We start from the raw sequence: 14,071 nt of genomic DNA, 5'->3' as shown, positions 1-14,071 counted from the left end.
TGTTTTGGAAATACCTTTAGCTTTCAAAAACTTGGCGACACCGAGCTGTTCAACTTTTGAAGTGTCCATTATGTGACGCAACCATATTCAACCCAGTGTATGAGAGCATTAAAGAACATTTATCTTCACACCTTGTCAGGATTGGGGGCTCAATCCCATCGTCCGTGGTCCTTTGCCAAGATTGGAGTACGGCATGAATTCGGAGGTAGCTGGCCCATGCCGTCGTCCAACTTATTTACGCTGAGATCGTTGATGAAGTGAAGAACTATTTCTCATCGAGAACGAGGAAAAGGGGTTTATTTACAGAAATTAAATCAGTCTAACATGACTGCTTGAGAAAAAGAGTATCAGTCCAACATGACTGCATGAGAGAAGTGAATCAGTCTAACATGACTGCTCAAGAGAAGTGTCCTCAGCATTCGCACAACCACAGTTTTGATACACTCGATCCGCCGGTCATACGACGCGGCGACTGTTCGTTTACTCATCACCAACTCGCAGCTGCTCTGAAGATCAGTTTACGTACACAAAGGCAACCGCGCTCTGATGCCCGACGACGGCGTTGGCGGGGGTGCCGAAGCGTGAGACGCACCAAAATACGTTGTCCCCACGGCAGCTTGTCCATGCGTGTCAAATCAGCTCCGCGTTGGGGAACTCCGGAATCATTGTTCACACACGCCGAACTAGTTCCGTCACAATGTCGATGGGGCGGGTGGAAGGCGGCGGATTCCAGCGCAAAGGCCGCTTCTTTGAACGCCTCCCATCTGCAGCGACGGAGAGGGAGAGGTGCGCGTCGTGTCGCCCTGTCGTAACTGTGTGGCAATCTTGTTTCGCAGCTCGCCATTCTTGACAACCTGCGTGTCACTTTTGTAAATGAGACATGCCGTTCTCCTACGCGCATGCCTCGCACATAATGAACCGAACCATTATTGCGCGGTTAGGGTAGGCCCACTTTCATTTGACTCGCCCTCGTACATTAGAAATGCAAAGATACAGTGGGATATACAAATGCGAAAATACGGCTTGATAAAGGACAAAAAGTGTCACTGGAAACAAAGTTCACAGCATGTGTACACAAAACCTCGCAACAAGGCATTTAAGTATACGTATAAGTCTCCAATGAGTCAATGTATGTAAGAAAAAGTGACTGTATATAATGCGTCAAACAAGGCAAATAAACATGTTGCACAATAATAGATTCACAGAATCCTAGATTCCGCCCCCATTCCATCCACTCCCCCCGATGTATTGCGCGCGACGGAAGGCGGCGCGCTTCCTGCCCGCTTTTTTCCTTTGCGCACACAAGACTGAGCCACCATCGTAGGTTCACCCATTCCGCCTCCCCTCCTACGCTTTCACTCGCACATACAGCATCACCCTTGGACTTTATACGAAACATGAGGGCGACGGCGATGGCAGGAATGCGCCTGGAGTGTCCATATAATTGCTTTCGTAATAATATAATAAACGTATTCGGCAACTGAACCGTCCCGTCACCCATTACTTTCCGCAAAAGAAGTATCAAAATCGAACTTTCACCATGCGACAATTCGCTGCGCCGCAACAATGAATTTTTTTTTTCTGTGGGGCGGAGGAGCCAAAATGAAAAAAAGAAACGCATAGGAAAGTATGTTGGCCAGAATCGAATGCCTACATCGGGAACCTAATGGGGCTACGGAATTAATACCGAAGAAAACATGAGACGCTTGGCCCACTGAGAACCATACGCATACTGCTCAGTATCCTACGCCAGCGAAACAAGACTTTCCGGAAAGGTTCCGCTCAAGGAACGCGGTGCAATCCTTCGAGTCTCCACAGTGATGGCGGCGAGCGACCATTTTTTTTTCTTGTCTGCTGGCCAGAAAGCTTCCAAAACTCTGTCAGGTGAAAATCCACTCGGCCAAAGCAAACCGAACGCCCACCGAAGTGCACCGCGCGGTGGTCGGGGCCATACGAGAAAAACATATGCGCTCTGGCTCGCTCTGGCAGCCCGTGGGTAGGGTAGCGAGAACAAAAAAAAAAAATTGAAGAGGCTCAATGTGTCCTCCGCGAATAAAAGTCAAAGTAGAAAAAATAAATAAGAACGTAGTTACTTTGGCTGGCTTTAGTGTCTTGACATGGATGTTGTGGCCTAGGTTAAAAAAATTGTTGATATTTTTTTATGTGACATGACGGCGCAAATGAACCACCCCAACGCACCGTCTCATTGGACCTCGCTGCGTGCTTTGTCAACTCGTCTGCTAGTGTGTTTATTTGGCTTGTCTCGTTGTATGTTCCCATGTAAGACCTTAGAAAAGTCAGTGGGCCTTTGGCGTCAAATGTTTATAACAACACTAAACCCACAAAGTTCCGCAATAGAAAATTTAAAGCACAACTTTGGAAATGTCAATGTACGTTTCACATCAAGAGCTTATGAGATTTATACCCATAAAGTTTCGCAATTGATATCCATGCGCTCCATAGATTCCGTGGCCTCAGTGAGATGCCGCGGCGAGCCCGCTCACCATCAAAGCGCCCTTGAAACTTTGTGCTCGGATGGGACTGCTTGGCGTTATGCGACTGCCGGTGTATGGGCGTTGCCACGAAATCCAGCCCGAGTTCGCAATCTTCGCGGTTAAATGTCTTTTCGAGCATCAAAAAGAAATTCTAGACAAAATCCAGAGTGATTTCCGGCGCCGGGGGTCGCTTTGGTCGGCGGTGCATGGACAGCACGAAAAAATTTCGGGGGGGGGGGGCTCAAGCCCCATAAGCCCCCCCCCCTGGCTACGCCCCTGCCCCCCCCCCTCCCCCTCCCGAAGCGGCAGCCGACTTTTCGACGTGCACGACGCGCATATGAGCAACGGTACGGCGCGCCGCGCACCGTTCGCGGCATAACCCAGTTCCCTCGCAGCCGGCGGCGATGCTATGCTGCTGCCAGTCGTTCGGCCACGGAACCATAGTGACGGAACTGCGGGCTGGAGTTATAAATGCCAACTGTGGCCGGTATCACAGCCACCGCCGCTGCGTTGCTGCCGAGGACTGGTGTGGAACCACTCCGACACCACGATGCGCCCTCGGTCGGCCACCGGCTGGCGCGCCAAGTTTGCCGACCAGGCCAGCTTCCAGTTGCATGAACGGTAGCGCCAACTCCGAGACGCAATTGAGTATAATAGGGCGATTCCATTGGCTCGATTATGGCGCTTTCTTTTCTAATCCGCCCCTCACGACCAGCCGATCCCGGCGATAACATAGCTGCTCGAACGACTGAAGAAGCGCAAAAAGAATTGGGACAAGATCGTTAGGTATCTGCGCCCTCGTGACATCATGGACCTGGATAGGAGAAAAGTTATTTAAAATGAGTTACTTCGACGTAAGTTATATCCAAGGGGGTCTTTAAACCTCATTGGTTATATCAAGTTTCCTCGACAATAGTTCATATATATATATATATATATATATATATATATATATATATATATATATATATATATATATATATATATATATATATATATATATATATGTGTGTGTGTATGTATGTATGTATGCGTGTGTGTTTGTGTGTTTGCGCGCGCTTTAAGCGAGGGTTACTGTGAGACTAGGCATCTATCGTGTTTTCTATAAAGTAGCGCAATGTATTTCGCATCCAATTTCTAGTGATCATACTGCTTTTCCGGTTTATTCCCTTTATGCAGTACTGCAGCTCTCTCTCTCTCTCTCTCTCACACACACACACACACACACACACACACACACACACACACACACACACACACACACACATACACACGCACACACACACACACACACACACACACAAACACACACACACTGTCAAAGAAGAATCTTTAGGCGAAATGGAAAAATGCGTCACTTGCGTGGCGTGGTTACTTATAGTCTGATTAGTCAGTATGCAGTGTATGACGTCGACGTTGCTCTCTGCTTTCCAAAAGTTAATTTTTTCGCTTCATACACGAATCATACGTGTCACGATAAAGGACCTGAGGTGGTGAAAATTACTCCGGAGCCCTTTGCAGGGACTTGTCCAACTGCACACGGTTTGCTCTGCGACGGAAAATCCCATCGTTTGTCCACGGAGTTCAAGTAGCGTGTCTATAAAGTTATGGCTTCATGCTTTCGACCGATACCGACTGTGGTTTATATGTATAGGCAAGAAAGAACTTGAAGAACGCAAACTAGACTACATAAGATGCCGCAATGCGTACCCAAAACTAACGCGCCGTGGTTGCTTACTGGCTATAGCGTTGGGCAGCTAAGCACGAGGTCGGGGAATCGAATCCCGGTAGTGCGAAAACACCCGTGTACTTCAGGTAGATTAAGGTGCACGTTAACCAACCCCAAGTGGTCCAAATTTTCCGGAGTCCCCTACGACGGCGTGCCTCATAATCAGATCGTGGTTTTGACAGCTAAAACCCCACAACTTAATTTTTATATAAGACTATGTCATAAGGTTGTCGTTAATTCCCCCTGTGCATATAACTCGAGAGCCTCTTCATAAAACATGTCCGGACAGCAACGCATTTGGAACATGTCGGGAGAGGATTGTAAGTAAAGAAAGCTTGTTTTTAAAAATTGGAAACAAGAAAGGTACCTTCTGCGTTGCTACAGAGCCTCTTCAACTGGCACCACTTCCCAAACGTGCACAGTGATGACATGAGCGCACGTGGTCACATAAATGGCACTTCCCTCCGTGATGGATGAGAAGGCTATGGCGCAATAGGGCTCAGACACAAGGTCACAAGTTCGAACAGCGGCCGCGATTCAATCGTCGGAGCGTGCACCGACCAAAGTTTCGTGCAATATTCGTCGTAAAACTTTTTGTGCGCAAACAAACAGGGACGAAGAATAGGGGCCCCTATTCTTCGTCCCTGTTTGTTTGCACACAAAAAGTTTTAAGATGAATCTGTTCCAACTAGGGCGACTCGCAGTTATGCTTCAGTTAATATTTGTCGTCTGCGAGGAGACGTTCGCCTCGTCCCAGCGTGTGAAACTCGGTTCCGTCGTGTTTCAACTTAGTGTTCGGCGTAGTTCCCGGGCACGAAGGTTGTGGGCGGTGGGGCGCTTCGGCGTTTGGGGCTAACAGTGCATCGTCTGCTCTGTCGACGACTTGCGCGAAAAGGAAAGACTGCAATAAAGTACTCTGCGCACAACTACGTCACGCACTAGATTTAGCTATTCTGAGAACGCTGGAAGAACATGTGCATTGATCTCGCACAAGTACAAAGGGTTCGACCGACCCCGTCTTGTTATGCAAAGAAAAAAGAAAGGAAAGAAAAGCAATCTGAGAACTCGGAACTGAACTTGCGAGGTATACGAAGTGGACCCACCACCCATATGGCAACGACAAGGGCGGATAAAGAACAAAAAGAAAACAAATATGCAATAAAACAACTACCTATTTCCGTTAACGTGCAAAAAGCAGATAATGAACTAAAGTTCGTTCGAACTGGCCAATCTCGCCAAGTACAATGAGCCCACGGGCCCACGGAAACTGACCGTCGAGTGTCGAAAACGTGCGGGTGCCGTTGCTCATGGTTGGTGGGTGAGACTGCCTTCCCCTGTGTCCATGTTCTAGCACAATATGCGAATGATATAAGCCCTTGACGTGCCATTAATGTAATTAGGGCTTCCACCCGCACAGACAATAAAAGCAAAGCAAAAAAACTCTTCACGTTAGTATCTGGTTTCGTCACATAAACAGTTCCTATGCGTGAGAGAGATGAAAGGAGAAAAAGCAGGGGCGTTAGCGGAGACAGAAAATCTTGTTTGCCTCCCTTGACTACGGGGAGGCAGACAGAAAACACAAGACTTTCAGAATACGGAACGCAGGCTTGGTCTTGTACCCAAGCAGTCTGTGTACGCAAGCGGCAAGCAAACGTTTTGTGTGCTCTAATATGCATGTCTCTAAGCAAAGAAACAGCCGTCGATATACTTGCGTACATCGTCCTTAACTAAGAAGTGTAACAATGCATACCGCAGCACCCTGTACTGCGACGTATGGTGAGGTAGTCATCCTAGAAACGGTTCGTTTCGAAAGTGGTTGAACGAGCTGAATTCTCGCAAGGACAGGTTTTGAGTGGCCTCGTACATGCTTTGTCTTGCCGGACGATTAAAAAAAAAAAACCATACCATGCACGGTCAGGCACTTATCCGTACGGTAATACGGCATGGCGGGGAGAGAGAGAAAGAGAGAGAGACAAATTAGGACTTGAACGCTTGCACAGCCCGGGCGGGAAAGAAAGCCAGCGCCCGTACAAAAAGCTCTGACGCTAGAATTGCTAGTAAGAGAAAATTGCAACCAATCCTGGCGCTGGTTCTATTACCGGCCAGTGGTACATAGCACTTACAAACAACCCGCCGTTGTTGCTCAGTGGCTATGGTGTTGGGCTGCTGAGCACGAGGTCGCGGGATCGAATCCCGGCCACGGCGGCCGCATTTTCGATGGGGGCGAAATGCGAAAACACCCGTGCACTTAGATTTAGGTGCACGTTAAAGAACCCCAGGTGGTCGAAATTTCCGGAGCCCTCCACTACGGCGTGCCTCATAATCAGAAAGTGGTTTTGGCACGTTAAACCCCATAATCTAATCTAGCACTTACAAACGAGACTTTCGGTGAACTCCGCCGAATACTGCGGACTGGATGTACGCGTCACCCTCGGCCCTTTCGACACGGGGCGATTTCGCTCGACATTTCGCACACGCGACGTCGTGGCTGCGGGAAGTGTATCATCGCATTCTTCATGCGTAAGAGAGTTCGGCGGTCTGGAAAGATGAATTTTCCAGCGAAATCGCACATGCAGTGTGCATGGGGAACGAATAATGATAGGGCTCCCCGGGAGCTCGTCAGACGCATCACGATGGCGTGCCCGCTCGTGTTTTTTTTTTTTTTTTCATGATAATAACGAAATCCGAAAAAAGAAAAAGAAAAGACATTTCAGAAAGCGAACTTTTTATTCTGCTTTCCGGAATAGAAATATTGGAGGCCCGTATTCAGTGAAACGTCCTTACGCCAGAATTGCTCGGAACAGCATATGCCATGGCTTACGATTATGTTGGACATGTCATTTGCGACAGCGGCCAGCCACTGCCCCGAGCAGCACATACGAAGGAAAAAAAAAGTGCAGTTCCACGAGGGCTTTCGTGCGTCGGCAGGAACGTGTGGCGACGTTGACGTCATCGAGAAAGCAGAGCGGAGCCCGTGCAGCGTATACACGAACATGCGGCGGATATAACGCAGTTCGGATATAGTGAATGACTTGAAATGGATAGCGTGAAGGGCTTCTTTCTTTTTTTTTAAAGTCGTGGGTAGATACCGCAATAATTTATTATGCGTGCGCAAGACCTCCCGAACAACGAAGGTATACACTGCACGTTTATAGTGAAACTTTTCAAACGACCTCAGTATAGGAAGTAGTGTCATCGGATACAGTAAAGCGTTTAACCGTGCGGAGGCGTTGCAGGCTACGGGATCATGCTTCGGACATAGTGGAGGGCATAAGTACTAAGCTAGGTATAGCGAAGCGTGTGAAAATGCCTACGGTATAACGAAGTGTTCGCATAATATGCAGCGAAGCATTCGCAAAGACTGAAGAAGAAATGAGGGTCGCTATTCACAAATAGCTCTTACGCCAGAGTTCTTCGTAAGAGCGAGTTTCGGCCAATCCTGATGCTGGACGTATTATTATCAAAGGCGACCGGCCAATGGCAAAGAACACTTACGAGCAAATAGTTTCGTGAATTCTACCTTAAGACACTTCCTATAAGGTGTGCAAGTGCAACTAACGAGTACACTCCACACAACGAAACGTTTCAGTGTATCTCGGGTATGGCGTACGAGTAGCACTGGATATAGTAGAACATCTTGAAGTCGCTTTCGAAGTTTGAAAAGCAGTTAGTAAGATTTCAGGTATGTTTCCTTATCATTCTTACTTCATCGGTTTACGCCATATTTCGATAAAATCATCGCACAGTTGCTAAAGAAACCGTTACATTTTTTTTATGGTTGATATAGCGTTGCTGACTTTGTGTATTAGTTGCCAAAACTTGCATACACCTGCGATGGGTTTTTTTTTCTTCTTTTTTTTTCGTTTGTCGAAGTGGACTGGACTAATTAAGCCTACGACAGGACGGCTTCTCGCTGCAAGGGGTCGCCAACGCGAAAATCGCAAGTGCGCTAATCACAGCTACACGTGCGGCAATCACCAGCACCGAAAAGACGCAGCACAAAGCATCGCCTCACGTGAAACATGCATTAGGCGTCAAACTTTTGTCAGACCTGCGTTAGAGACGAATAATTTGGGGGCCCTCAATGGCTCGGCCAGTGAGGAACAAAAACTATATCTAGGGCACAGCTCGCCCGACGATGATCACGCGCAGAAAGCGCACCTGTCTAGCGTCCGGCACGGCAGATGCGAAGCGTGCGCCAAACTGCACGCGCGCTATTACACCGAAAGTACCCGCCAATTGCAGTCCGTGCCGCGCTTGCTAATCTCGTTGGCTGACGCCCACCCCCGTGGAAATGCCCCCCATTCGTATAACTCGTGCAAGTCAGCCATTACGAGTGGCTGCTCAGACAATCTACCAACAGGACGAGACTGGTTAGACAACAAAGTGCGATCCTCGCTTTGAGGAGCGGGCGCCAACGAACGCAGGGAAAAGGACATAAAAAAGATAGTGTGATTGGTCAGCTTAGTTTTTTTTTTTACTTTTCTTTTTTCAATCTGCGCGCGTTGAGCACTTAGAAATGTCAGGTTCGGTAGCACGCGGAGCGCTCTGTAAATTAGCGACAACGGAAGCACAGCGCCTCTTTCAAGAGGCGAACGTCGGGAATTGAAAGCACGCGAACACTGCAGAGAAGGCGTTACAAACTTACCCTCCGGCATCGGGTACTGGCAGTCGGAAGTTCAAATATCACGCCGCTGGACCTCGGAATCGATGCGTCACCAGCAGACGACGCGCGGACACAACAAATGAAGCCGACTATTCCGCGCACACTCGTAATCCACGGCTGTGCACGCCAAGAGGTGTCGCCGCGCACACACTTGCAGCCGGCGGCCGCAGAGGCTCACGAAATTCTTGCGAGGAGACGCGACGGGCGCAGATCAGACGAAATCCAGAGCACGCTCCGCTCCTAACAACGGCGCCGTCCGGTCGCCAGCGACCATTTTGAAGCCGCGGACGGACGCCGCCGCATCGCCGGCGGTCGCCGGGCGCGCTGCCAAGACATTCGCCGGCCGCTCAGCCACTTGTTTGCATCCTCCGAGCTCTAACCCCACGGTCGACGCTGACGACACGCTAGGATCACAGCACCGACGCACGACCACAAAGCCAAAACTTGACAGGCAACAATAATCGCCAATGCAAAATGGACGGTCCACGCTCGACGATCGCTTGCGCGGTTTGCGAGTCTGCGGCGGCGGCGTCTGCGCTTCGCGTTCTTTACCAAAGAGGGCGCGCGCGTCGCAAGCGATGCCGGTGCTTTCTCATTGGTCGCCCCCATCCGGTTTTTTTTCGGTTGGCGCTCTCTCGTTTTTCTCGAAATGAGCGTCTGCTTTCCCACCAGCTGGCAAGGTGCGCTGTGGAAAAGAAGCCCTGCAGGCGGAAAGGAGGCGGCGTCATGAGCGTGATTTTCGGCAGCGGAAAAAGTCCATATGGGTAAGAGCTTGATTTATGGCAGGGATTTGCTCTACTGCGACGTCCACACGGCTGGCTATATGTTTTGCTTTCGTTTCTTTCTTTTATTTTTTGGGGGGCGAGGGGGGTTGAGGGGGGGGGGGGCGGAAGCAAATGCTGCCGCGTTGTGCTCATATACAGGGGCAGACGTGCACGTTCGCTCAGGTCTTGATTTATGCCCGTCCTGCGCCCTGTCCGACAATTTCTCAGGACTAAGGTGCTGACAGGGTGATAAGTTAGGGGCTACTCTTGAGAAGAAAATTATTATAATAACATCATCGAAGGCGGCGGTTTGCGCCCAACGTGGATATACGAGAATAAGGTTCGTTGGAATTGCGTGACAGATGCCGGTTTTATATCGGAGTCCGCTGATACCGGCGACTTTGGGAAATGGGAGAGTTGCGACGGGCGCTTGCATGTGGTCGTAAAGAGCCCCGATACTCGGCGTGCCCTTCCATGGTTTAGACGAGCAGAGGTATAAGTTTCGCAGGGATTATTCTCTACAATGTATGCGCGGGCATTTCTCGGGCGAATTGAAGGAGCGCTCCTTGTGAGTATGAGATCAAGTATCGGGTAAATCTTGCTACATATGCGTGCCTGCCGCAAAGAGTTTCGGGCACAAAAGTCGCCTGGTGTACTACGTACATTTGTTGCGCAAAATGATCTACGCGACTCGCAAAATGTTCCTAGGACGCTTTGGAGGCACTGCGATACAGTAAAAAAGGTAGACGTGCTCAACATGCTCGAAAGACTTGTATTCATCGGCAGATAGAGTTTTATTTATTTCAGCTATTTAAGGTGCCTGAACTGCCCCGGCAAGTTGGGTTTCACATGAGCGGTGGACGCGTTACAAAAAGAAATGTTGAAAGATGCAGCTGTAACCAAAATAATGTATATCAATAAATACAAAGCAATAGAGATCGACTTGAGGGAGGGTGTAGGTAAGTCCTCAAGTTCGTGATCACAAGGATGGCAATGAACTAAATAGATTAAAGAAATCGGTAAATATAATCATATAGGTAAGAAATAATGTGAACGTGAACTGCGCAAATAAACAAGATCCGCCGTATGTACACATTCTAGAAATGTCTAGCGCAGAGCACATAAGCGTCCTGTAAGGAAGTAAAAATAAAATAAAATCAACAATGAAGACGATCAGTGGCACTTTTTTTAAAGTTACGTGTGGCTGGTAATGAGTTAGATAACGGTAACAGAAATTGCATTCCACTCAGTGGCTGTCTGCAAAACGACAACAACAACTATTATTATTATTATTATTATTATTATTATTATTATTATTATTATTATTATTATTATTATTATTATTATTATTATTATTATTATTATTATTATTATTTCCATCTTACAATATTTGTAAATCAGAAGGCAGGCCCGTCAAAGCCAAGGAAGTGGCTTACGTAACTTGGCCCGGCACGTCGGCAAACAAAGACAAAATGGCAACATGTACAGAAATAAAAAGCTTGTGAATCTTTTCACAACAAAATGAAACAGAAAATCAGCTGAAATCAGTGACAACAGAAATACAAGAAACGAGAAAAGGAGAACATCATTTAGTATTGTATATATCTTACAGTGCCTTCGACAATTTTTTCAAGTTTCGTTTTGTTGTTGCAGTAAAGATATGATCAGGTATGTCATTGAATATTCTTGGGACATAAGCACACCTACAATAGCTTTACCAAATCTTGTGTTGCAGTGCGGTACTGCAAAACGCAATGTTTTCCGTAGGGCACAGGGAGCAATATATTCCTGTTTAAAATCGGGGTTCCAAAATGTGTTACCCCAACCGTTTGAGTGAATAAAGATTTAAATGACTGGAAACCCAGACGTATAAACAAGTTCGCATTGTCGGCCGAGGAAGAGTTATACGCAATGGATATTATTATTATTATTATTATTATTATTATTATTATTATTATTATTATTATTATTATTATTATTATTATTATTATTATTATTATTATTATTATTATTATTATTATTATTATTATTATTATTATTAATTACGGCAGATTTGGCATTCGCTGGAGTGCGGGACGGGCATGCGAATATACGGAATTTGGAGGAATGCAAGTCGAATAGTCCGTGCTATTCGATCCATATTCGTTTCGCGAATCCACTATACGAAATTGTCGAATATTCGTCACTTTCTAATACACAAGGGATAACAACGCCTATTGGAGCCTCAATGGAGAGAGAACGACGGAAGTGACGTACGTTCCAAGCTGCGGCTACTGCGCAGGAGTATACCAGTTCCTCAGCGAGAAGACGGGGCAGACAACTTCGGCTCGATAATTTTCAGTCATTCATTCTGAATGCCTCACGTTTAGGTTGTCTATTGACCCTTTTCGCGAAGCAGTTTGTTCTAGAGAAGGGAGACGGCGCTATCGGCGGCGCGGTATACCTTCAGCGACAGCGGAATACGAATACGAAACCAGGACTGCTTCCGCCTTGCGTCTGTGCGGCCAGCTGTCGGAAATGCAAGTGAGTTTTCGCTAATGCGCTGTGCTCCAACCATGCTGGATTGAATCATGTGGATTGAAGACGTGTGCAGCAGTTGGCTGCAAGAATAGTGACTCGCATGTTAAGGAATGGAATGAATCTATATGGCCAACTTCGCGGACCGCCGCTGCAACTGTCCGTACATATTACCCGCAATTCGAGATGTAAGGATTTCCTCGAGGATACAAAAATTTGCTCATCCGCCAGCGTTGTATCGCTAGCCTTCGCAGAAAGTGCTTGAGCCTCTGAACATCGGCAAGAGTGAGTACCGCTCGTTGAACAATAACAAAGGGAGTCGCTCCGCTTCCTGTCGTAGTAAATTTCGCGCGCAGCATCTACACGCATCTACCTCAACTGGGACGGAAACTTAATTACGCTCACTCTGTCGACATCATATCAACGAGTAAATGAGCGTACACTTGAATATATGCGCACTATATACGCAATATAAATGACGGACTACACCGATAGCGCACGAATGGTCGATACTGAATGTTTTGTGTCGGCCCGCAAGAGTAAGCGAGTTACTATAGCGATAATACATCTTTGCTACAAGGTATTACAACGCACAAAACAGTTGCGTTTCAAGCCTTGCGCGCAGCAAGAACAAATTTAGTCAGAAATGTGACAAGACGCTGCTTCAATATATTTGCGAAATAACGAACAAAGAGAAAAACACACTAATCCTGATTCAATTCATGAGCGGAAAGTCTAGACAGCTTTGAACACATAATTAGCCCCATTTTTAGAAAAAGCATCATGTGCACTGCTCGCACCATTTGGACGTAGCTTAATGAGCTCTGAAAGCGCTTTTGCACGCTCTCTGAAGCTGTGGTCAAAGCTTCGTTTCGTCCACACAGCCACCGTCTACGATAGCTCCCGAAACAGAGCTTTGCTAAGCCGCACTGGCGTCATACAGACCTATTGTAAACATGGAGCTAATAGAGGCAGTTGAGGCAAGCAATGGACGCGTCACCACGTGATCAAACATGGCAGCGCCCACGGGATCGCCGCGAAAAGGGTCAATATGCAAATTTCTTCTCCTAATTTAGCAAAGTGATGCATTATTTTGATGGTTTTACAGAATTTGCAACGTAACAAAAGAGGGAGAGAGAGAGAGAGAAAACAAGGATAGGAAAGGCAGGGAGGTCAACCAGAACAGCATCCGGTTTGCTTCCCTACACTGGGGGTGGGGGAAAGGGGAATAGAAAGAGGAAGAAATGGAGAGAGTAAGCATTGAGTACGTATGGGAGGGACACCATACACAAGGACACTATAAACGGTCTCTTAAGCCGGTGCACTTCAACTACTGCACTAGCGCACGAATCGCTTTTCGAGCCAGTGACGGGTGTGGCCACGGTCCGAGTATCTTTGTCTCGGTGAACGGTCTCGAGTCCAGTCCGCGTAAAGTTGCCCGCAGAGAGAGGCGTTGGACATCCTGGCGAGGGCAGGTACACCATAGGTGCTCGATGGTCTCCTCACATCCACAGGAGTCGCACATCGGGCTCTCGGCCATCCCCATACGGTAGGAGTATGCGTTCATGAACGCCACTCCCAGCCACAAGCGACACAACAAGGTTGTTTCGCCTCGGGAAAGGCTAGATGGCACTTGCAGCCGTAGCATGGGGTCCAGTTTACGTAATCTGCAATTGAAGGCACTTGAAGTCCAGAGATCTTGTGACTTCTTGCGTGCAAGTAGGCGAAGTTCTCTGGCAGCGTCCGACTTCGCCAAAGGTGTTGGACGCGTCTTGGTATCTTCGTGAGCACACTGGGCATCCTTGTCAGCTAGGTTGTTGCCGACGATGCCACAGTGAGCAGGGATCCATTGAAATATAATGTGGTGTCCTCTTTCCAGAGCATGGTGGTGCACTTCCCT

The 14,071-nt window shown here is 47.7% G+C and overlaps 1 protein-coding gene across 1 annotated transcript in view; it reads right to left on the bottom strand.

Annotated features, from left to right (window-relative positions):
* Positions 1–9,404, bottom strand: part of Vang (Strabismus domain-containing protein Vang) — a 191,932-nt gene extending 182,528 nt beyond the window's left edge. Inside the window, exon 1 of the mRNA XM_065450198.1 lies at positions 8,873–9,404. The gene's annotated coding sequence lies outside the window, so the exon portion shown is untranslated. The remainder of the gene's footprint in view (positions 1–8,872) is intronic.
* Positions 9,405–14,071: the final 4,667 nt, after the last annotated feature.

This window comes from Dermacentor albipictus, chromosome 4 (assembly GCF_038994185.2).
Source record: "Dermacentor albipictus isolate Rhodes 1998 colony chromosome 4, USDA_Dalb.pri_finalv2, whole genome shotgun sequence".
Classification (NCBI taxonomy): Eukaryota; Metazoa; Arthropoda; class Arachnida; order Ixodida; family Ixodidae; genus Dermacentor; species Dermacentor albipictus.
Note: the sequence above shows the minus strand (reverse complement) of the source record. Positions and strands in the feature narration are given on the sequence as shown.